The sequence below is a fragment of the Eubalaena glacialis genome, chromosome 11 (genome assembly GCF_028564815.1).
Source record: "Eubalaena glacialis isolate mEubGla1 chromosome 11, mEubGla1.1.hap2.+ XY, whole genome shotgun sequence".
In the NCBI taxonomy this organism is placed as follows: Eukaryota; Metazoa; Chordata; class Mammalia; order Artiodactyla; family Balaenidae; genus Eubalaena; species Eubalaena glacialis.
The window spans coordinates 107,917,602-107,939,792 of record NC_083726.1 but is presented as its reverse complement, the minus strand read 5'-3'; the positions used below and the strand labels follow the sequence as shown (position 1 = coordinate 107,939,792).

Genomic DNA, 22,191 nt, shown 5'->3' with positions numbered 1-22,191 from the left:
GAAACGGAATCTTAGAGGTGTTAAGTAATTTGTGCTAATAACACAAGTGGCAAAGCCAGGATGCACACCAAGGTCTCTTGATGTCAAGCCCAGTTCTTTCCAATATCCCGAGGTGGAGAGGATGACTGATTACCTAAGTCTTAACACAGAAGGCAGAGCCCTCACAGGTGAGTAAGCATGAAGCTATGGAAGAGTTTCCTCCATCCTTGTTAGAGCTGCTCTCCCATTTACAATTACTATTCTCTTTTCACCAGCCAAGAGGAAGCTGTAGGGGACAGAGCACACACGGTTGCTTGTAATCAACAGCACAATGCTGCATAACCTCAAGAGCCAGCAGCAAACAAGGGGAAACCGTGTAAAAGCGCTGACTGACAAATGGCCATTAAAGGAACACCCTACTGCTTCTGATCGGTCACCTCCATTGTCCCCAACCCAAGCCAGAGAAGGAAAAAGTGCCCGTGGGACTCGGGCTGAAGCTCACCACAGTACCAGAGACCTGGTTTTCTTGTTGTTGATGATGATGATGATGACGATGATGATGTTTTAAAGGGATGGTGCAGACAGTGAATTCTCTGAGCTACACGGGGGAGGATTTTCTCTAAGTGTTTTCTTCTTGCCCACAAGCTAGTGCAGGATGTCCAGTTCAGCCAATCCTTATCGAGGCAGCTAGCTCTGACACTACATTAGGAAGCTCTCCCTTCACTTAAGAGAGCCGAGAAGGGGGACATGAATGCACAGAATATCTAACTTTTCCCCTAAGGCCTCATAAAGTAGACATCTTTCTTCCTTACTTCCTGCAGTTCAGGAAACAAGACCGAAGTAAAGGAATTATGAACTGTACTCGTCAGCCCTGTAACTTTCATGTCAAACTGAGGGCGTTGGCCTCTAAGTAGAAGTCTCTCATGAGGAGAGCATCAGTCTAAGCAGCAGGAATGGTTGGTTCACGCTCCATGTTTGCTGACCTGGATGATGCAGAAGAGAGAGGTGGGCTGCTATGCTCCATTTCCCTAATGACTTTCCAACCCCGTTCAGTTCCGTGGGCAGCTGCTAAGACAGGGTCTGTTAGCCCAGCCTGCTGACCAAGTCTTGGCAGGTCTTTTTATTGTGGCAAGTCTGAACCAGAAGAGAAGTTTTGTTGCACTATTTCCTCTCTTTTATGGATGCAGCCTACTGCTGCAAAAGGCAGACCACCCCCTCCTGCAGTGTTTCTGGTCTGCTGGCTTTTGCACGGGCCCAGTGCGAGGAAATTCCTCCTTGACCTCAGCATTCCTTCCTGACAATTACCATATGCCTCTAGAGACCTGGGAAGCTTCACCCAGGTTTGCAGCGTCACTGTGGAGGCCATTCTTATCCAGAGCAGGGCTGAAATCTTTCTTTCTTTTTTTTTTTTTTTTCATTATAATAAGCTACCTTGTTTCTATGAGATTCTGTAACAGTAAATTACACAGGTTAATTATTCCCTCCATTAAAAGAAGATTTCCTCTAAATCGTTTCAAGCATGTTGCCTTGTTGCTGGCCTGTGATGACTGGCGCAGATAGCCAGGCTGAGTTGTTTAATTGAGAGATTTTCCTGTGTCAGCAGCTGAGAATAACATTCTCACTTGTCTAACTCAGGAGGAGACACTGATTACAGTGAGAAACAGCCATCACCGCAGGGAGCGCGCCCTCCTCCCGTCTCTGCCCCCAGATCGGCAGCACACCACCCTTCCCCTACACTCCCCTGGGAAGAAGCGGGTACAGGAAGGAAATGTTGTGTTGCCGAAGACCACCAGCCCCTCTGCAGAAGGGCAGAGAAGACCTGCTCGGGGAAAGAGAAAGATGGGCTTACAGAACAGTTATACAAGGGCTTAAGTGGTTTCTCTAAAAAGCAGTGAAATTTTTAAAAGTTAGTAAGGCAGTCTATTTTTTTCCAATTTTATTTATTTACTAAGTTACTAACAAGGGTTTGCTTGTTAAATTTTTGTAGAATTGTTTATTTTGTGAATAGGAAACACGTGCATAATTACAAGGCTACTCTCCTCCCACCAGTCTGCCCGCCACCAGCTTCAGTTTCCTTGTACATCCTTCAAAAGATATTTTCCTCAGTTATAGGTTGTATGTATGTGTACTTATTGTTTATCTGAAATTCAGATTTAACTGAGTATCCTGTATTTTATCTGGCAATCTCACACTGGGTGTCACTGCTTCTAGGCCTTCTCTGGAACAGAGCTAGAATATACATAATAAAAAAATTACAGGATAGAAATAGAGCATACATATAATATGTAAAAAGCATAATACATAAAATGTAAATAATACATACAAAATATATTAATCCATGTTTATACATATACACATATCTATTATCATTTATTATATAATAATTGAGACATCTATTATTTCTATATTTATTGTATATCATATAAATAATATATATAAACTATATTAACCCATGTTTATATACATATGCATTATTATTTCTATGTGTGAATATATATATCATACATATATATACTATATACAACCTATATATGTATTTATAACTTAAATATGAATATACATATCAAATATATAAGTTAAATACAAGTTCATACCCCTGACTGTAGTGTCACAGGGGTCCTTCTGGTGTCCCCCCTTTGCTCATCTATAACTCCCCTCTCAGATGGTGAAAAACCTGGCCCCATTATCCACCGTCCATTTACTCCTGTGTCCATTATTATTACTTACTTTACATGTAAAGCAGTTTCAGAATTGCCAACTCACACCTCCATGAGAAACAGATTTACCAGCTGGAGTACAGTGGTTACATACAGCTCCTTTTGCCATCAGCCTTACAAGTCCGAGCAGCAGTTTCCAAAGTCACTTAGGTGAGCTCCTTCTCCCCCATTCCCTTCATAGGGAATCCACTTGTAATACAGTGGGATTCATTCATCAAAGTCTGCTTTCCATCGTGGGATCCCCAACATGCTGGTGGATGTTTTATAATTGTATACATAAAGGTCACTCTTTGTGATGTACAGTTCTATGGATTTTGATAAATGCAGTCATTTATCTACCAACTCAGAATCATACTGAACAGTTCCATCACCCTAAAAATTCCTCCATGAATTCTCTTTGTAGTCAACCCCTGGCATCTGTTTTCTGTCCTCATGGTGTTGCCTTTTTTAGAGTGTCATGTAAATGGAATCATATAACATGTGGCCTTTGTAGTCTGGCTTCCTTCACTTAGCAAAATACATTTAAAATCTATCCATGTTGTTGTGTGAATCGATAAATAGCTCATTCTTTTTCATAGCTGAATAGTATTCCATTATATGGAGGTACCACAACTTGATTATCCATTAACCTGTTGAAGGTCATTTTGGTTGCTCCCTGGTTTGGGAGATTATGAATAAAGCTGAAATAAACATTTGCATACAGGTTTTTGTGTGAACATAAGTTTTGAATTCCTTTGGGTAAATCTCTAAGAATGCGACTGCTGGGAAGTTGTGTGTTTTTGTCCTTGTTATAGTGACAAAGGTGCCAGGACAACCTGCACATGTAATGTTGAGAGTATAAATCACCACTGAGATGCAGGAGGAGAGAGCAGGTCAGGAATGTTTGGAAAGTCGGGGCTTCAGCAAGCTCCCTTAAACAGAGTGGGGGGCAACGAGCAAGCTTTTTTGTTTAAGGATCGAAAAGGGAATCTCCCAGGTGTGTCAGCCTGTTGAAGACAATCCATAAGCAAAGTCACATATCCTGTATCACAGTACCACTTGAGAGGAAATATAATAATTTAATTTGGTTTTGTCTATTGTGGTTCCCTTCACAAACCCCTGCCTACTGATTAATGGGGATAGGGGAGTCAGGTTCTGATTTAAAGCTTAGTTTGCTCTAGTAACTTACACAATCCCTGTAGAAAATTCTCAGTTATAAATAGCTCTGGGGAGAGGCATGAGGGGTCCCTGGTCTCATGACAGTCCTTGACATGTGCTGGCTGACATCAGCTTCTCTCCAGGGCATTGACCCTTCTCCCTCTAGTTGCTGGGTTCCCTGCAGGGATCTGATGCTGAGACCTGTGGCTGGCGAACTTGTGCCCTGTGTTCTTTTGGCTTGGCTGATACTCTCCACACTACATGGGGGTTTAGGGCAGTGCAGGGAAGTGAAACCTCAGGATCCCCCTCTGTCTGATCATGCTGGATCAACAAGTCTGCTTTGCATGGCTGTACCTCAGCTCAGCACAAGGCAGCCTGGAAGGCAGTGTCCTCAAACAGGAGGAAGTGAGGATGGGTGAGGTGAAAACTGGCAAGTGGCTGATGATGGGAGGCTGGAGCCTACCCTACCCTTGGTGACATCATTCTAAGCTATTGCATCTTACTTCTGTGGACCAAAGCTAGGAGACAGGAAATCACAACGCAACGTCTGCTCTCAGGCACCTCCCTCCTGTCCCTCTATTGGTCTTACCATAATGCCAACAGGGTGGGAAAAGACCTGGCTTTCCCCCTTCCCATTCTTGCCAGACCATCTATAGGTAAAACTCAGTGGTCTATTCCAGGGTGGACAATCATGGCTTCAAATGTCACACTCTGAAGGCACAGTGAAGTGAGGATTATTTTGTTCTTGTGTTTATGATGATATTACAGCTATGCTAAAAGAATATACTGTACACGGACATTATCAGATTAAGCTCTCATCGAAGTATTTCCAACTCACAGGAGAGCAATGGTCAGGGAACAAATTTAAATTTTAAAGGGAATTTCTCATCTAGCAGGATTCTATCACACACACACACACAAAGAAGTCCCTGAAGATAGGACTGCAATCAAAGTAAGATTCTGAGTGACACATTTGTTAACCAAGCAAGGAAAGCCATTCACGAACAGCAAATTAATTAAATCATGTTTGTTTGTAGCAGCCAAAGGAATGTGTCCAGAGAAAATAAACTTCCTCAAGACTATTAGCCTTTTGGTGACAACAGTTGCTGGCAGAATTGAGGGCGTTGGGAACGACAGCAATAATCAATTAAAAAACAAGACAAACGACTGGAGTGGTTTTCCTTGGCTCTGGATGAGTCAACAGATGTTACAAATACTGCTCAGTTGTTTATTTGAGGAGTTGATGCAGAGATGAAGTGACTGAGAATCAATCTCTGTGAATAGTCTGCATGGAAGAGGGCACACAAAAGCGTTCCATGGCTCTGTGTGTCTTCACTTTAACATACACACAACTCAACCAGGGAGACCTGTGAAAATGCAGATTTTGATCCTGTAGATCTGAGATTCTGCTTTTCTAACAAGCTCTCCAAGATGTCAGTAGTTCTCCTCTCCTAGACCACATTTCAGTGAGCAAAGCTGGAGTGTACTTAGAATGGAACTAGCTTTGTAGCTTAAAGCTGTCACCTGCGGGTCAGGCTGAGAAACACATAGGGTAGTGAAAAATAAGCCTGCCACCTAATGCCTAAAGGCATTTTGTGTAAGGTTCTAACTTTATTTTTTTAATTGAAATATAGTTGACCACAGTGTTATGTTAGTTTCAGGTATACGACATACTGATTCAACATATAAATACATTATGAAATGATCACCACAATAAGTCTAGTAACCATTTGTCACCATACAAAGTTATTACAATATTATTGACTTTATTCCTTATCCTGTATATTACGTCCCTGTGACTTATTTATTTTATAACTGGAAGATTGTACCTCTTAATCCCCTTCACCTATTTCACCTGTCTCCCCCCTTCCTCCCCTCTGGCGACCACCAGCTTGTTCTCTGTATGTCTGAGTGTTTCTCTTTTGTCTCATTTGTTTGTTTTGTTGTTGTTTAGATTCCACATATAAGTGAAATCATACAATATTTTTCTTTCTCTGTCCGACTTATTTCACTTAGTCTAATTCCCTCTAGATCTATCCATGTTGTCACAAATGGCAAGATTTCATTTTTTTATGGCTGAGTAATATTCCATATATATATATATTCTATATATACATACCGCATCTGCTTTATCCATTCATCTATCCATGACACTTAGGTTGTTTCCATATCTTGGCCCTTGTAGACAATGCTGGGCTCTAACCTTAAATGATTGGAGATGGTACAGTGTGTTGAGGTTTTAGTGGGGTCGTACACAACACCTGTCTGAATTCAAAACTAATTAAGATATAAGAGTAAGGCATATAGACATCAAAATATCACATTTAATACTGATAAAGTTATTTAGAGAAGTTGCCTTAAATATGAGGCAGGTGGGCTTGCTAATGGTCCTCTGAATTGAATGAAATGAATTAACTTTCTAAAATGGCAAGCCAGACCCAAAGAGACAGAGACTGGGCCACAGGCTCATTGCATGGCCAAGAGCTAGTGAGAACACACACTCTGCGAACAGCACATCCCCAAAAGAGAGGGAAAGGGGCTGAGCCCACACACTCAGCCCCTGGGGGAGGAGCCAGGGAGGGGTCAGAGAGAGACTGGAGGTGTTATTTCAGAAAATCCCTCCATGGAGTGCAGAAAGCCTGTGACCCACTCAATCTTTAGATGACTTAAGGAGAACTTGGCAGTAGGTGAGGAATTATAACACATTTGCAAGCACAAGATAACTCCCTCATCTATTTATACTCTCAACCCAAGGTTTTGCTAACATATCTTTTACAAAAAGATTTACTTAAAAAAAAATACAAATAGAGCAGGGCCATGCATCCACATCCTGACAGTCACAGGACTGGGAAAAAAGTAATTAGACTTTTCAGCTTCTGGAGACCAGGATTCATATGATTAGAAACACCCAAATGCAAGAAGAGTTTCCAAATACTGCAAATCCAAAAAATAAAATTAAATTAAAACTGACCAATGTCATTTACTCATGGCCCCACGTGGTAATTGATTCTCCATCTGTACACTCGTTGTTCACTGCCTATTTGCCAGTTGTTCCTCCATGCTCTTGACTTTAGCAGTACAGCTGGAGACCCCTTGCCCAGTCCATCTTTATGGCCAGACTCTGGAGCTCCTCCCTCTTTTTCACTTCTTCCAGTGCCTCATTTGAGAGTGTTTTCCACTGTCTCTTTACCTGGAGAGAGTTATGTACATCCTCATCAAATCACCATGTGCTATGTTCCTCTCACCCACCATCCCAGGGATAATTTGATTTGCATCATTCTAGAGGGTTTGCCAACTCTCCTTCAGCAGATTCACTTCTTTGACTGAAAGGGTAGTTCAGTGCATTTGAGTAAGTCACTAAACCAATCTGGAGTTGAGTTCTCTTTTCTGTGTAACAAGGAAATGACAGTAAATGGTCCTTACATGTTCCCTTCAACTCTGAAATTCTGTGATTCAGTGATCTTGGTTTTGAATACTTAAGAAAAAGCAGAGCTGTTGTTTTAATGACCTTAGCAACCTTTCTAAATTTGTTTAATCATTTAATCTAAATGATTGACAGATTTATTCATCTAAATCAAAATATCATACAAGGTCTATACACAGAAGTCAGTGGAATAATAATTCAACTATTTAAAACTGAAAATTTGATGGGTGGTTATATTGTTTTGAGCTACAAATGGCTTTACTAAATGAGACAACATTTAAATCTACTTAATTTAGAGCTCCAGTGTGATAGCTTACAAAAAAGAACTTAAAGCAAGTCAACCATATCATTTCTTTGTTAATTTGTGTGCTGACTAGCCAGTTCTGTTCTAATAGCATGCAGCTGGGGTTTTTTAGGGCAAAAATGCTTAATCACAACCATTAATATGTGCTTACTGACATAATTTATCTGCAGTCATTCCTCAATTACTGTATTTTATTTAAATTTCAGTAGTGTCTCCAAGGGTGTGATTTTCTTAAGACATTGGGGGACACAGTCTTAGAATTTAGCTGGAGTCCTAAGGTCTCACCTTGTGTTTGCTGCTTTTTTGCAGCCTACAGGGATTTGTTGGATTGTATGGCAATTGTATGCCTTTCCATTCCAGTTTTATTTGTCTGTTCATTTTGGTGGAACCCAGCTAGAGGTTTAACTCCAGAGATTAAGTTGTTGTAGCTAAATAGATGAGTTCAGAAACTGGAAGTTAAAATCTTACCGCCAGATAACATCTCTTTTCTTGGGGAAGTAGGAACGAAGGTTACTTGCTGAGATTGTCAGAGCTGTGAGAAGCCTGAAGATCCTCTAGCATTCCAGTATTTTTACGGATGAAGATACTACAGGCCAGAGAGTTTGAGTGATTTGCTTAACATTTCTCTGAGAAAGTTTCACAGGTAATAGAACCAGAGAACTCAGGGGTATTTCTTAAGAAAAATAGTACTTGAGTATGGGAGGAGGCAAGAATAACATGTTTCCGTAAGATAAGTAAGAAGAGCAAAGATGAATTGAAGAAGGTAGATAATGATCGGCTCACATAGAATGACCTAGAAGGAACGGTAAATGTCAACTAATTCAAATACTTTAACAGATCAAGAAACAAGGCCAGGGCTTCCCTGGTGGTGCAGTGGTTAAGAATCCGCCTGCCAATGCAGGGGACATGGGTTCGAGCCCTGGTCCGGGAAGATCCCACATGCCACGGAGCAACTAAGCCCGTGCACCACAACTACTGAGCCTGTGTGCTACAACTACTGAAGCCCGCACGCCTAGCGCCTGCGCTCCGCAACAAGAGAAGCCACCGCAATGAGAAGCCCGTGGACCACAAAGAAGAGTCGCCCCCGCTTGCCGCAGCTAGAGAAAGCTCACTTGCGCGCAGCAAGGAAGACCCAACACAGCTGAAAAGAAACAAACAGATTAAAAAAAAAAAAAAAAAAGGAAACAAGGCCAGAAGGGTTAAGTGCTTTATCCAGGGTCACACAGAGAGTCAATGTCAAAAGAGTTCTTAGAATCCAGGGTATCTCACTCACAGCACCTCATTTTATTCATTTCTCACTATGAAATTATCTCAAATAATCTGCTCTTTATCTAAAAAGAAAGGAAGTGAGCATCTGTAGAATCTCAGAAAGTATTAGAACCTGAAGCAGACAGAGGATCAGTTTCTTCTCTGACGTAGTGATTTCCTGCAAAGAACTGAGATCGTTTTGGTTCAGTTAAAATTACCATGCTCCTTTATGAGAAATGCATTAAGAGATAAAGGCGGTACCATACGAGTAAGAAAATGGTTCTGGCCCCTCAAGTGTTCATTCTTCTGTGGGGAAACACACATATTCACCCTTTACTGACTGATACATGTGAAAAGTGACAAATAAGAAGTTTAAATGTATTGAGAATTTAGGAAAAGAATTTTGAAAAACATTTATCAGATGTTAGATCTTGAGGTTAAAATGATATTGTTAAAATTTTATACTCTTTTTTTTTTTTTTTTTTGGCTGGGCTGGGCTGGGTCTTAGTTGCGGCATGTGGGATCTTTTTTCTTCTTTTTCTTTTTTTTTTTTAGTTGGCGGCATGCATGTGGGATCTAGTTCCCTGACCAGGGATCAAACCCAGGCCCCCTGCATTGGAAGCTCCGAGTCTTAACCACCAGGGAAGTCTCTAAAAATTTATATTCTTAATAAAGACTTTATCACTTGGAAAGAATGAAAGAGATTGAAAAGTTTTCTAATTAAAAATGTCTGTCCTACAGACTCCTTTAAGATAGATAGCTTAATTGTGGCCAAATGAATTTTTTCTACCCAATAACATTGATACAATGTGGTTTTGTTTTGTGCCTGTACACAGTCCCTAAACTGTATAGCCTACCCACACACACACAGATTCACCTCTATGGTTTTTCTTGCAAACTATTTTAGCTTCCTGATAAGACACTTTTCATGCCTTGCGTCACCCAATATAGTGAATTTAGATAATCATTAGTCAAATCATCACGTCACCAAAGCAGATCAGCAGGCCCTAAAAAGTTTGAGAATGAAAGACTGTGGTCTCAAAATTTAGAAATCTAAAAATTTTCCTGCATCCACTAAACTGTGTGTTGTGCACTCACTCAACCAACCAACATTCACTGAGAAAATATAAGGGGCTAAATATTACTCTAGAAATTGAAAACACTAATAATAAAGCTTAGCATCTACTAAGGAAGACTTATAGAGAAACCAAAATAATAGGCCGTGATGTGTGATGAGAAATACAGTCAAGGAATGTAAGTCTTTGTTGGAAGTCAGAGAATGCTTTTTAAAGGAGCCAACAAAAGAGTTAAACCTTCAGTTACGTTCTCCATCTTGTGTGACTTCCAAGATCCAGTGGTTTCTTTTCACTAAACAAATATTTACTTAGTAACTGTAGACACTATTTGGGCCATTAAGGAAAGTGAAGAAAACAGGTAGCATGTTTTGGTTTTGGATTAAGAAACATGTCTCAGAACATAAACCTCTTTTCCTCATTCACTATTTGTTGCTCTACTTGATGAACTTTAATGAGCAGATAAGAATCATTGAACACTAGTCGTTAACGAGTATATAAACACTTGAGAGTGCTGTTAAAGTGTTTACAAATCCTTAAGAGCCCTTACACAGGTCAGACATGTCCCAAGTCATCTTATTTACATTATGAATTCGCCTGGCAAACTTTGTTTTCATATGCAATGCAGAGGTGAGGTTCACATCAGCTTATGTGAAAACAAATGGATGGCACTGAATGCCCTAGGTTGTACTTGAAGTGGAAAGACGCTAACAGCATTTGGCATCCCATTTTTGGCCATATTTGGTTTCACATGCTGCATATTATAGAAAATGTGTAATTTAATTCATCCATTTTTTTGTTTGGCCATAAATACTTTGATCTTTGATTACTCAAAAAACAGAATTTTTCCACCTCAGATTAGGAGAGAAAAGGAAAAAAATTATTCCAGGTAAAAGGACCCTAAGAAGAACACCACATTATCAAAAATAGTTTTCTTTGGATTGTGGGGTTGTGGGTTATTTATTGTTATATTTTTTCGTATGTCCAAGCGCTCTATAATTAGCATGCCGTGTGTAGAACCAAACTAAAATGGAGTCACTTATATCAAGGGCAAAATGTAGATGGTCAATGCAGGCACATAAAGGAAATTTAACCTAACCTTACAGGAATTTACAGCTCTTCTCAGAAATCAGCAGAGGACACCAGCCAATTCCCAAATGCCAAATCTGTGCATGCCATCTCTGGTCTTTTCTGTTCCCCTGACTCAGCTACCCTGACCCAAATAAAAAAGGAGACCACTAGGCAACCAGCAAGCTGAAAAAGCCAAATAACTTCCATATTTATCCCGTAAAAATCCCTTAGTCTGTGAGCAACTCAGAACTGCTCCCATAGCCTTGAGTTTCTCGGCTTGCAGGTCGAAAACCTTACAATAAACTCATCTTTCTGCTTTGGTTTATTCGTTATGCAGAGTTTGGTTTTTGACACTTGCTTCTTTAAAAACTTGAAATAAAATTATTAAAGACCTTAAGACAGTAGCCTAGAATCTGAGCAGTACTTTCAAGAACATTAATACTTACCGACAAACACTTTTGTAAGCAATTTGATGTGGTCCATGTTTAATTTCAATCTCTTTATTATGCTGGCTGCACTTAGCCCTGAATCAGAGTGCCTAATGACCAGAAACCTATCAGGAGACCAAACAGTAAGAGTGAGCGGAGATCAATGAGGCAGACAGGGTTGTAGAGAACTAATAGTGGGTCTAGAAACTCTGAGTTAGACGGCCGTGGAAAGAGAAGTGGAAGCAGAGAGAAGCTGAATCATCATAATGTCAGGGCATTGCAGAGCCACAGACAAGATAACAGGATTGAAAGAGCTGCTTCTTATCAGAATAGCTTTTTAGTGCTCACTGAGGCCTCTGAGTCCTGTTCCTCAGCTCTGTGGCTTATGAGATTATTTTGTTCTTTCTCTGTTTTTTGTATGTTCTTACAATACAAACCATCAGCTGAGACAACCTAAAGATTTATCTGCTCCTTGCAACCTAGAAGAAGTTAACTGGCATAGACAAATATTTAGGTTGTATCCAATAAAAAAAAACAAACAAACAGCTCTGTGATAAACAGCCTAGAAGATAAATCTTTGTGTTTAAAGTTATTTCCTTAGGGTTGAGCCCTAGAATAAAAACTGACAGGTCAAAGGGTAAAGAACTTTTTGAATACTGCTAAACAACTTTTCATAAATTGCTTTAATTGCTATGAGGTTTATTACTTTTATATGATTTTTATATCTTTTCATTTCTCATGTATGCATTTTCTGTTTCTACTCCATGTATGGCAGACACTCTGTTTTGGCAGATCCAAACTTCATTTGCATCCTCCCTTACTTGACTCTACTATGGATGGGGCAAAAGCTAAATTTTGACTTCCGCTCTCCCTTGTTAATGTGAGAAATAAGTCTTCTAGTGCAGTCTCCAAATTCTGCCTTCTTCCTTCTCGAACTACTGGGAGATACAGTAGTCATTTTGAAAACAAAAATATAAAAGCTACATGCTAAGAATGTCTGAGCCAAAGGCTTATGCCTTGGACATTGGTGATGTTTGGAGCCAATGTTATCAGCCCTGGACCGATTCCCATGGGACATCTTTTTTACCTGAATAAAACAGTTCTTTTACTTGTTAAGCTAATTTGGTAGGTTTTTCTGTTTCTTGTAGCTAAACACAATTTTGACTATTATACCCATTTTTTATGACTTCTTCATATTGCAGATATATATCATGTTTGCTGCAAATATTTTCCCAGTTAGTTGTTTGTCCTTTAGTTTTTCATGATGTTTTTCAATGTACATATGGTTTTATGTTTATGATTAAATGTACCATTTTTCTGTGATTTATTTAGTCAAAAAATTGAGAAATGAAGTTAACAATTTTGAAAGTTATTGAAGAAGATATAAACAAAACAAAACATAGTAAAACAGAAAACAATGAAGAATAAAAATAAAACATATATTTAGCATAGTATCACAACATGTATATTAATAATAATGAAAATGGGTTCAACTTCTTAAACTTCCCTATTAAAAGACAGTTGTTCTCAAACTGGTTAAACACACATGCACCCATGCACACACACCCATATACACACAATCATGCTGTTTATAAAACATACTCAAACCAAAATGGCTAAAACACTTGAAAGCAAAAAGATAGGCAAAGAAATGCCAAGAAATAAAAAGAAAAAGAAAACAAGGGTTAATCCTAGGCAAAATATAACCTAAAGCAAAAAACAGTAAGTAGGTTCGAAACCACTATTTTATTGATAAAGGTGCACCTTTATCATATGATAAAGTAGTGTTTATGAGTAAAATCACATGATATGAGTCATGTGATTTTACTCATAAACACTATATAGTCATATATAGAGCAAAACACAATAGAAACACAAGAGGAAAATTACGGAAACACAAATGTACTGGGACATTTAACATATGTCACTCTCTGACAGGTAAAATAAGCAATACATGAATATTAAGAGAGATGAGTAGTATAATTAGCATGTTTGATTTAATCAACACTTACAAAATTATGTATGCTCCAAAACAATATGCCTTCTTTTTTAGTGTGCCTGAAGTATTTATAATCATTTAATATTTTGCCAGATGATAAGTTGAAGAAATTATACATTGAACAGATCATAACATGTTCTCTCAGCATAAAGCAAGAGAAACTAATTTTAAACTTTAAGTTTAAAAGTTCTGTAACATATCTTTTGAGTGAAAGAAGACATTCACTGCATGTATATATCACATTTTGTTTATCCATTTATCAGTTGATGGACATTTGGGTTATTTCCAGTCTTTGGCTTGAAAAAATCATGTGTAATGCTGCTATGAGCATTTGTGCTAAAGTTTTTGTGTGAACATGTATTTTCAGTTCTCTTGGGTACATATCCAGGATTGGAATTGCTGGGTCATATGGTAACTGTATATTTAATTTTTCAAGGAACAGCCAAACAGTTTTCCAAAGCAACTGCACCATTTTACATTCCAACCAGCAACGTATGAGGGTTCCAACTTCTCTACATCCTCCCCAGCACTTGTTATTAGCCATCTTTTTGATTATACAGCTATCCTGGGGGTGTGAAGTGATATCTCATTGTGTTTTTGATTTTCATTTCCTTAATGAGTAATCATGTTGAGCTCTTTTCATGTACTTATTGGTGATATGTACATCTTTGGAGAAAAGTCTATTCAAATGCTTTGCCCATTTTTACTGGGGTTTTTTGCCATTTTATTACTGAGTTTTGAGGTTTTTATATATTCTGGATACAAGTCTCTTACCAGGTTTGCAAATATTTTCCTCCATAATGTGGGTTTTTTGTTTCACTTTCTTGATAGTGTCCTCTGAAATAGAAAATGGTTTTTTTAATTTATTTTATTGAAGTATAGTTGATTTACAATGTTGTGTTATTTTCTACTGTACAGAAAAATGATTTAGTTATACATACATATGCACTCTTTTTCATATTCTTTTCCATTATGGTTTATCACAGGATATTGAATATAGTTCCCTGTGCTATACAGTAGGATCTTGTTGTTTAGCCATTCTTTTTATATGTATATATTTATTTATTTCTTTGGTTGCATCGTGTCTTAGTTGCAGCATGTGGGCTCCTTAGTTGTGGCATGCAAACTCTTAGCTGCGGCATGCATGTGGGATCTAGTTCCCGGACCAGGGATTGAACCTGGGCCCCCTGCATTGGGAACACAGAGTCTTAACCACTGCGCCACCAGGGAAGTCCCAATATCCATTCTATACATAATAGTTTCCATCTACTAATCCCACACTCCCAATCCATCCCTCCCCCAGCCCACTCTCTCTTGGCAACCACGAGTCTGTTCTCTATGTTTGTGAGTCTGTTTCTGTTTCATAGATAAGTTCATTTGTATCATATTTTAGATTCCACATATAAGTGATATCATATGGTATTTGTCTTTCTCTTTCTGACTAACTTCACTTAGTATGATAATCTCTAGGTCCATCCATGTTGCTGCAAATGGCATTATTTCATTCTTTTTTATGGCTGAGTAGTATTCCATTGCATATATGTACCACATCTTTATCCATTCATCTGTTGATGGACATTTAGGTTGTTTCCATGTCTTGGCTATTGTAAATAGTGCTGCAATGAACATTGGGGTGCATGTATCTTTTCAAATTATAGTTTTCTTCAGATATATGCCCAGGAGTAAGATTGCAGGATCATATGGCAACTGTATGTTTAGTTTTTTTAAGGAACCTCCATACTGTTCTCCATAGTGGCTGCACCAATTTACATTCCCACCAACAGTGTAGGAGGGTTCCCTTTTCTCCACACCCTCTCCAGCATTTATTATTTGTAGACTTTTTAATGATGGCCATTCTGACTGGTGTGAGATGGTACCTCTCTGTAGTTTTGATTTGCATTTCTCTAATAATTAGCGTTGTTGAACATCTTTTTATGTGCTTTTTGGCCATCAGTATGTCCAGAAAAGTTTTTATTTTTAATTAAGTTCAATTTTTTCGTTGTTGTTGTCGCTGGTGCTTTTGGTGTCATATCTAAGAAGGCTTTGCCTAACGAAGGTCACAAATATTTACCACTATGTTTTCTCCTGAGGGTTTTATAGTTTTAGTTCTTAAACTTGTGCTTATGATCCATTTTGAGTTAAGTTTGATATATGCTGTGAGGAGAGTCCAACTTCATTCTTTTGCAGGTAGATATCCCAACACTGTTTGTTGAAAAAAAAACTATTCTTTTCCTATTGGATGATTTGGACCCCTTTGTCAAAAATCAGTTGACCAAAAAATGTAAGAGTTTATTTCTGGACTCTCAATTCTGGTGTATGTGTATATCCTTGAGCCAGTAACATACTGTCTTGATTACTGTTGCTGTTTATTAATTTTTTTTTTGGAAGTTGATATGTGTGAATCCTCTGAATTTGTTCCTCTTTCAAGAAGGTTTTCATTATTCTGGGTCCCTCAAATTTCCATATGAATTTTAAGAGCAGCTTGCACATATTACCAATCTGCCATCTTACCAATATTAAGTCTTCCAATCCTTGAGCATGAGAATTTTTTTCATTTACTTAAGTCTTTTTAAATTTCTTTCATTCATGTTTTGTGGTTTTCAGCATACAAATCTTGTACTTCTTTTGTTAAGTTGATTCCTAAGTATGTTATTCTACTTGACACTATTGTAAATGGAATTGTTTCTCTTTCTTATGGCTGAGTAATATTCTATGAGATAGACAGATATATTTATTTACCACAACTTCTTTATCCATACATCAGTCAGTGGACACTTAGGTTGTTTCCATATCTTGGCTATTGTGAATAATGATGCAGTGAACATGGGAATGCAGATATCTCTGAGATCTTGTTTTCATTTCCTTTGAATATAAACACAGAAGTGGAATTGCTGGATCACATGGTAGTTCTATTTTTAATTTTTTGAGGAATCTCCATACTGTTTCCACAGTGGCTACACCAATTTACATTCCCACCACAGAGCAAAAGGGAAGGATTTTCTAATTACAGCAACAAAAGTTCAAAAAGGAAAACACTGAAATATTTGACTAAATACAAGCAAAAATACTTATGTGGCTAAAAAGGCCATAAACAATGATATCATTGGATATAATTCTTAATATTAGTACTAGTATAAGTTTTTTTATTTTCTCCCATTTTTAGTTTTTTAGTGGGAAATTGGTTGAATGGCGTTTTGGCGTCTGGTTATAGCCCATTTTTAAAAACTAAAAGACATAATTATTTTTTAATTTTATTTTTATCAAAGTTATACATGCCCAGAGGTACCTAGTGACACCAATTCTCACACTATACTCTCTCCTTGGCATAATGTAATTTGTTCCTGAATTTAGGGATTTCTCTACCTTTCACAAGCATAATGTCAGATGCTCTGACTTTAAAGAATCTCTAGGATGTCCTTTCCAAGAACAGTGTAGGAATTTGTTCTCACCAGAGCTAGGAAGACAATGATACTAAATATCAACAACAAAGCTGAATACAGAATGCCAAGGAATTTAGAGAATCCAGTTAAAATAATTTTACATACTACTAAAATGCGGTTCTGCCCCAGTTCTTCCTTACTCTTTTCATGGATTATATTGAAATCCTACATTCTATTGTCACCTACCTAAATGAAATTATAAATCATGAGAGAAAGAATCATTGAAAAAGGGTCATGCACATTTCTGGTTTTGATTTATTTTAGAATGTATTAATATTTAGACTTGCTAGAATTTGAAGTAATTAAATTGCTCTAATGTACAAAATTCTAAGCCTTCACCACCATTTTGTCTTGAAGGAAAAGGTCACAGAGCACTTTGAAAAACACACTGTGCTCTCTATTACCTCAGCCAAATGTGAACTGTAGCCAGTAATTCTGCCAGCATCTTTCCACCTATACATCTCCAGTCTTCTTCCCAGGCTGACTTCCTCCCTTGGCGAATTTACCTTGTCTGGAGTCACAGCTTCCGGGAGCAGCTCTGCTTTTGGTCGGCTACGCCTGTCTCAAACTTTTACGGCCTCGCATTTCTTCCACTGTACAAATACTAGATCAACTAACGTCTGCTCCAGCCATAAAGGTTAACTCCTCTTCATTTATATTATCTTATAATCTGCAAAGTACTGAAATATTTAGTGATGGCTTTCCTGCTACCATAATAGTTGGGTGTATCTGTCTTTCTCCCCGACCACCAGTTGATTCCCATGCATTCTTGATCAGCTTCGAGTTTTCCTGGAACATTATGAGGAAACTATGACGCCTGGTTTCTCAACACCAGCACTACTGACATTTAGGACTGGGTCATTCTTTGTGGTGGAGAACTGTCCTGTTCACTGTAGTATCACTGGCCTCTACCCACCAGATGCCAGTAGCATTCACCCTACTACACCCCCTACCACCAGTTGTGACAATCAAAAGTGTCTCCAAGTATTGCCAAACGTCCCTGGAGAGTGGGGGACAAAACTATCCCCAAGTGAAAACCACTGTTGTAAAGGAAACCTGACTGTTGTAATATATATATAAAGGTGCCTTATAAGCCGTGCAGTTGAGGAATTATTCTATTTTTTAATGCTGTGTTTTTGCCAGTGTGTTGTAGAAGAATATGAGGTAGAGTGCTTGCAAAGCATAAGAAGGTGGTATTTAAAGGGCATTGTAATAGTTCATTGTCTGCATGGAAGCTGCCGTATGAGAAAAACAGAGAGGCTGTAAGGATGTCTCAAAAGAGGTTGTGACCCACAATACAGATCATCCCTGATATAAAAAAGGATCCTATGGACTCCCCTGGTGGTCCAGCGGTTAAGACTCCATGCTTCCACTGCAGGGGGTGAGGGTTCGATCCCTGGTCAGGGAACTAAGATCCCGCATGCCACATGCTGTGGCCAATTAAAAAAAAAAAAAAAAAAGGATCCCATACTTAATTTTGATAGAAATTGACTCAATGTCTCCACCTACCTTAAAGTTGACCAACGGTTTATAAGGATACAGAAAGCATAATATAGGAAAATATTTACCATCAAGTCTGGTCAGAAAATGTATGATCAATTAAAGAGTCCAGTTATTTGAGTTTCCATGAAGAGCAATATGGTTTATCCACTATTTTTTATAGGGTTCTTAAAAAGTAAAATGTGCAGGTGGATAAAATTTCAAAACGTCTTCTGTTTCACCTTAGATTTGATGAAACAGAGTATTACACTGACATCCATGTTTAGATAACCCTGGAGGGTACATCAGTCTTTTATCCAGACGTTGGTATGTCTTCTAAAGGGGTGAGGGAAAGGAGCCAGGCCCTGGGTCTGATGAAACTGCCAACCTCCAGGTCCAGTCCGATGGAGACGGTTCAGGCACACACTGTAGGGGGGCTGATGTGTCTGATTAGCTTTCGTGTGACTGGCTTCACCCTTTACTTATGTTTCTACATACTCTCCTTCCTGCCCAAGTGAAACAGGCAGTGTAGTTGAGTGAAAAGAATCTGGATTTTAGAGCTAGAAAGGCTGGGTTAAAGTTCTGGGTTTGACAATTTCTACGTGGTGTTGGGCAAGTTACCTCTGCACTTTAGTGCCTTCCTCCGTAAAACAGAGATAACAGAGATAATGATTGCTCCCTCGCAGGCTTGCGGTAACCATTAAAGCTTCCAGCACTGTGAACACTACAGAATGAGTTCCTTCCCTCCCTCCATCACTCCCTTCCTTTCTTCTTTCTGTTTCTCTATTTATTATCTGTCTATCATATGTCTATTGATTTATTTATCTATCCCTCCCCCAGGTGTCAGCCCATGGATGTACCCAAGTCCTCCAGTTTTGCAAGATCATCTTGCCCTTTAAGATTTAATAAAAACTGTGGATGGACCTAGAGACTGTCATACAGAGTGAAGTAAGTCAGAAAGAGAAAAACAAATACTGTATATTAACGCATATATGTGGAATCTAGAAAAATGGTATAGATGATCTTATTTGTAAAGCAGAAATAGAGACACAAACAGAGAGAACAAACGTATGGATACCAAGGGGGAAGGGGGGGATGAATTGGAAGATTGGGATTGACATATACACACTACTAATACTATGTATAAAATAGATAACTAGTGAGAACCTACTGTATAGCACAGGGAATTCTACTCAGTGCTCTGTGGTGACCTAAATGGGAAGGAAATCCAAAAAAGAGGGCGTATATGTATACGTATAGCTGATTCACTTTGTTGTACAGTAGAAACTAATACAACATTGTAAAGCAACTATAGTCCAATAAAAATTAATTTTAAAAAAAGATTTAATAAGAATTGACTCACAGCCCAGTCACACAGCGTGTGGGATGCTCCACAGCCTTCCTGATACCGCTGGGAAGCCTTTGTTGGACCTGTTTGCTGCTCCCTCTGAGTTCTTACTCTCCAGTCTGCATTTCACCTTCTGGGCTTTGTGTTGTTCCCTGGAGACAGTTTGTCACTCTGACACACAGCACGCCAAACCCCTCTCCTCCAAAACACCGCTGATTAAAGCCATGTGTGAATGCTCCACGAAGTCTTGTGGCAGCAAAAGAGGAGCTCACATGGCAGGGCACAGTACGACAACCAGGACGATGAGCTCCGTGCTAGGCCTCTGTGCAGTGTGACTGCGGGAGGTGGAGGGTGTGGACCCTGAGCCAGACGGTCCAGGTTCAGACTCTCGTTCCACCACTCACCAGCTCTGACCTTGGTGTCGGGAGAGGCGGTTGGCCGTGTCCTTGCTGAGTGCGCCAAACCACAGCATCTCACCATCCTGACCTCGAGCCGTTCTGCAGCCAGTCACATAGCGGTCAAGTTGGTCAAGGCGCCCACGGTGTAGCTACTTTATCACTCACTCCTCGGGGAGAGGGGCTGGTCTGTTTGCTGCTTGCTATAAAATGTGCTGAGACTCTGACCCTCAGTTCCTCACAGGCTGCACAACCCACAGGGTGCGTAGCTGACGCCCCTGCGGGACTTAGGGGAGCGGAACCCGAGTGGCTGTGCCCTTGTGCCTGCTGTGCTGTGTGTAGTGGACCATCTTGCTTGCTCCCTTCAGTCTCACTGTCTGCTTTCCCACCAGTCAAGTGACGGTGAGTCCACCGGGCTGTGGCTTAGGCTTATCCTTTGCAGCCTTGCTACTCTTTGCCATTCTCTGTGACGTTGGGGCTTTTTGCCAATACCTGGTTAAGTTGGCTTAACTTCCCTGTGCCTCAGTTGTTTTTTTTTTTTAAACTTGATCTTGATTATTATTATTATTTTTTTTTTAATTAATAGCTACTTTATTTACTTTTGGCTGTGTTGGGTCTTCGTTTCGTGCGAAGGCTTTCTCTAGTTGCGGCAAGCGGGGGCCACTCTTCATCGTGGTGCGCGGGCCTTTCACTATTGCGGCCCCTTCCGTTGCGGGGCACAGGCTCCAGACGCGCAGGCTCAGTAGTTGTGGCTCACGGGCCCAGTTGCTCCGCGGCATGTGGGATCTTCCCAGACCAGGGCTCGAACCCGTGTCCCCTGCATTAGCAGGCAGATTCTCAACCACTGCGCCACCAGGGAAGCCCTGTGCCTCAGTTTTTACATTCAAAAATGGGGAAAATAATAATAATAGTACTTAACTCTTGAATAAACAACAAGGTCCTACTGTACAGCACAGGGAACCATATATATAAGAAAAAAAAAAACAACTTAACTCTTAGTGTTGTAAGGAGTGAATCCGCTAATATAAGTTAAACATTTATTCATTTATTTTATAAATTTATTTATTTTATTTTTGGCTGCATTGGGTCTTCATTGCTACATGCGGGCTTTCTCTAGCTGCGGCGAGCAGGGGCTACTCTTTGTTGTGGTGGCTTCTCTTGTTGCGGAGCACAGGCTCTAGGCGCCCGGGCTTCAGCAGCTGTGGCATGCGGGCTTCAGTAGATGTGGCGCACGGGCTTAGTTGCTCCGTGGCATGTGGAATCTTCCCGGACCAGGGCTTGAACCCGTGTCCCCTGCGTTGGCAGGCGGATTCTTAACCACTGTACCACCAGAGAAGTCCCAAGTTAAACATTTAGAACAGGGCCTGGCACATAATTATGCCCAGACTAATGGCATGATGCTGAGTTTGATTTTCTCCTCTCTGTTCCCAACTTCTTGGATTATCTTCTAAAACTCAAAATTCTGCCTTTCTTTTGCAGTGGAATTTGCTAGTCTTTGTCCCACTGCTAGTTAACTGGGGCAATGCCTTGTGGGCTTACTTTTTTTTTTTAAATATTTTAATTTTATTGGAGTATAGTTGATTTACAATATTGTGTTAGTTTCAGGTATACAGCAAATCTGTGGGCTCACTTTTCCCAACCAAAATGCCTAATAAAGACAGTTCTCTCCCTAATCAGAATTTTTTCCAAAGCTCTTAAATTAAAGATTGTTTGTTCTCTCCCTGTTACAACAGAGGTGGTATTCAAATCATGTAACAGCCACTCATGCAAGGGCACTGACCCATCAGAGCTCTCTAGAAGATAAGTAATACAGCAGAAGATCAAGCTTAGCTGTAGAGATCTATGTATTTTTTTAATATAAAAATTTTAAATATTTTTCCCTTTCCTGCCTCTAAGAGGCTGATTGGCTACTAGCTAGGGAAACTTGTTGACCTAATTTGAGAGGAGGGGTATAGACAGAGAGTTAAAGAAGCTTTGAGAAGGAGTGGGTCTATCTACATAAAATAGGAGCTATGTGCAGGGCTGGGAGGTGGTGCAGAAGATCCTGGAAGCAAAAGGAGGCAGATGAGAAGGAGAAGGAGGTCTGCAGGGGAAAGCAGGGAGGAGACTAGAGTTCCTGGAGGGAAGGGGCGGAGAAATTCCAGCTGCT

The 22,191-nt window shown here is 39.6% G+C and overlaps 1 long non-coding RNA gene across 6 annotated transcripts in view; it reads left to right on the top strand.

Annotated features, from left to right (window-relative positions):
* LOC133100796 (uncharacterized) overlaps positions 1-22,191 on the top strand; it is a 128,841-nt gene that overhangs the window by 89,330 nt on the left and 17,320 nt on the right. Inside the window, exon 7 of one of the 6 annotated variants that reach the window (XR_009702537.1) lies at positions 9,365-9,448. The exons of 4 other annotated variants lie outside the window; for them this stretch is intronic. This is a non-coding gene — a long non-coding RNA (uncharacterized LOC133100796). Of the gene's footprint in view, positions 1-254; positions 1,892-9,364; positions 9,449-22,191 lie in introns of those variants that run through there. One more of the 6 variants, XR_009702535.1, reaches the window with a different exon arrangement.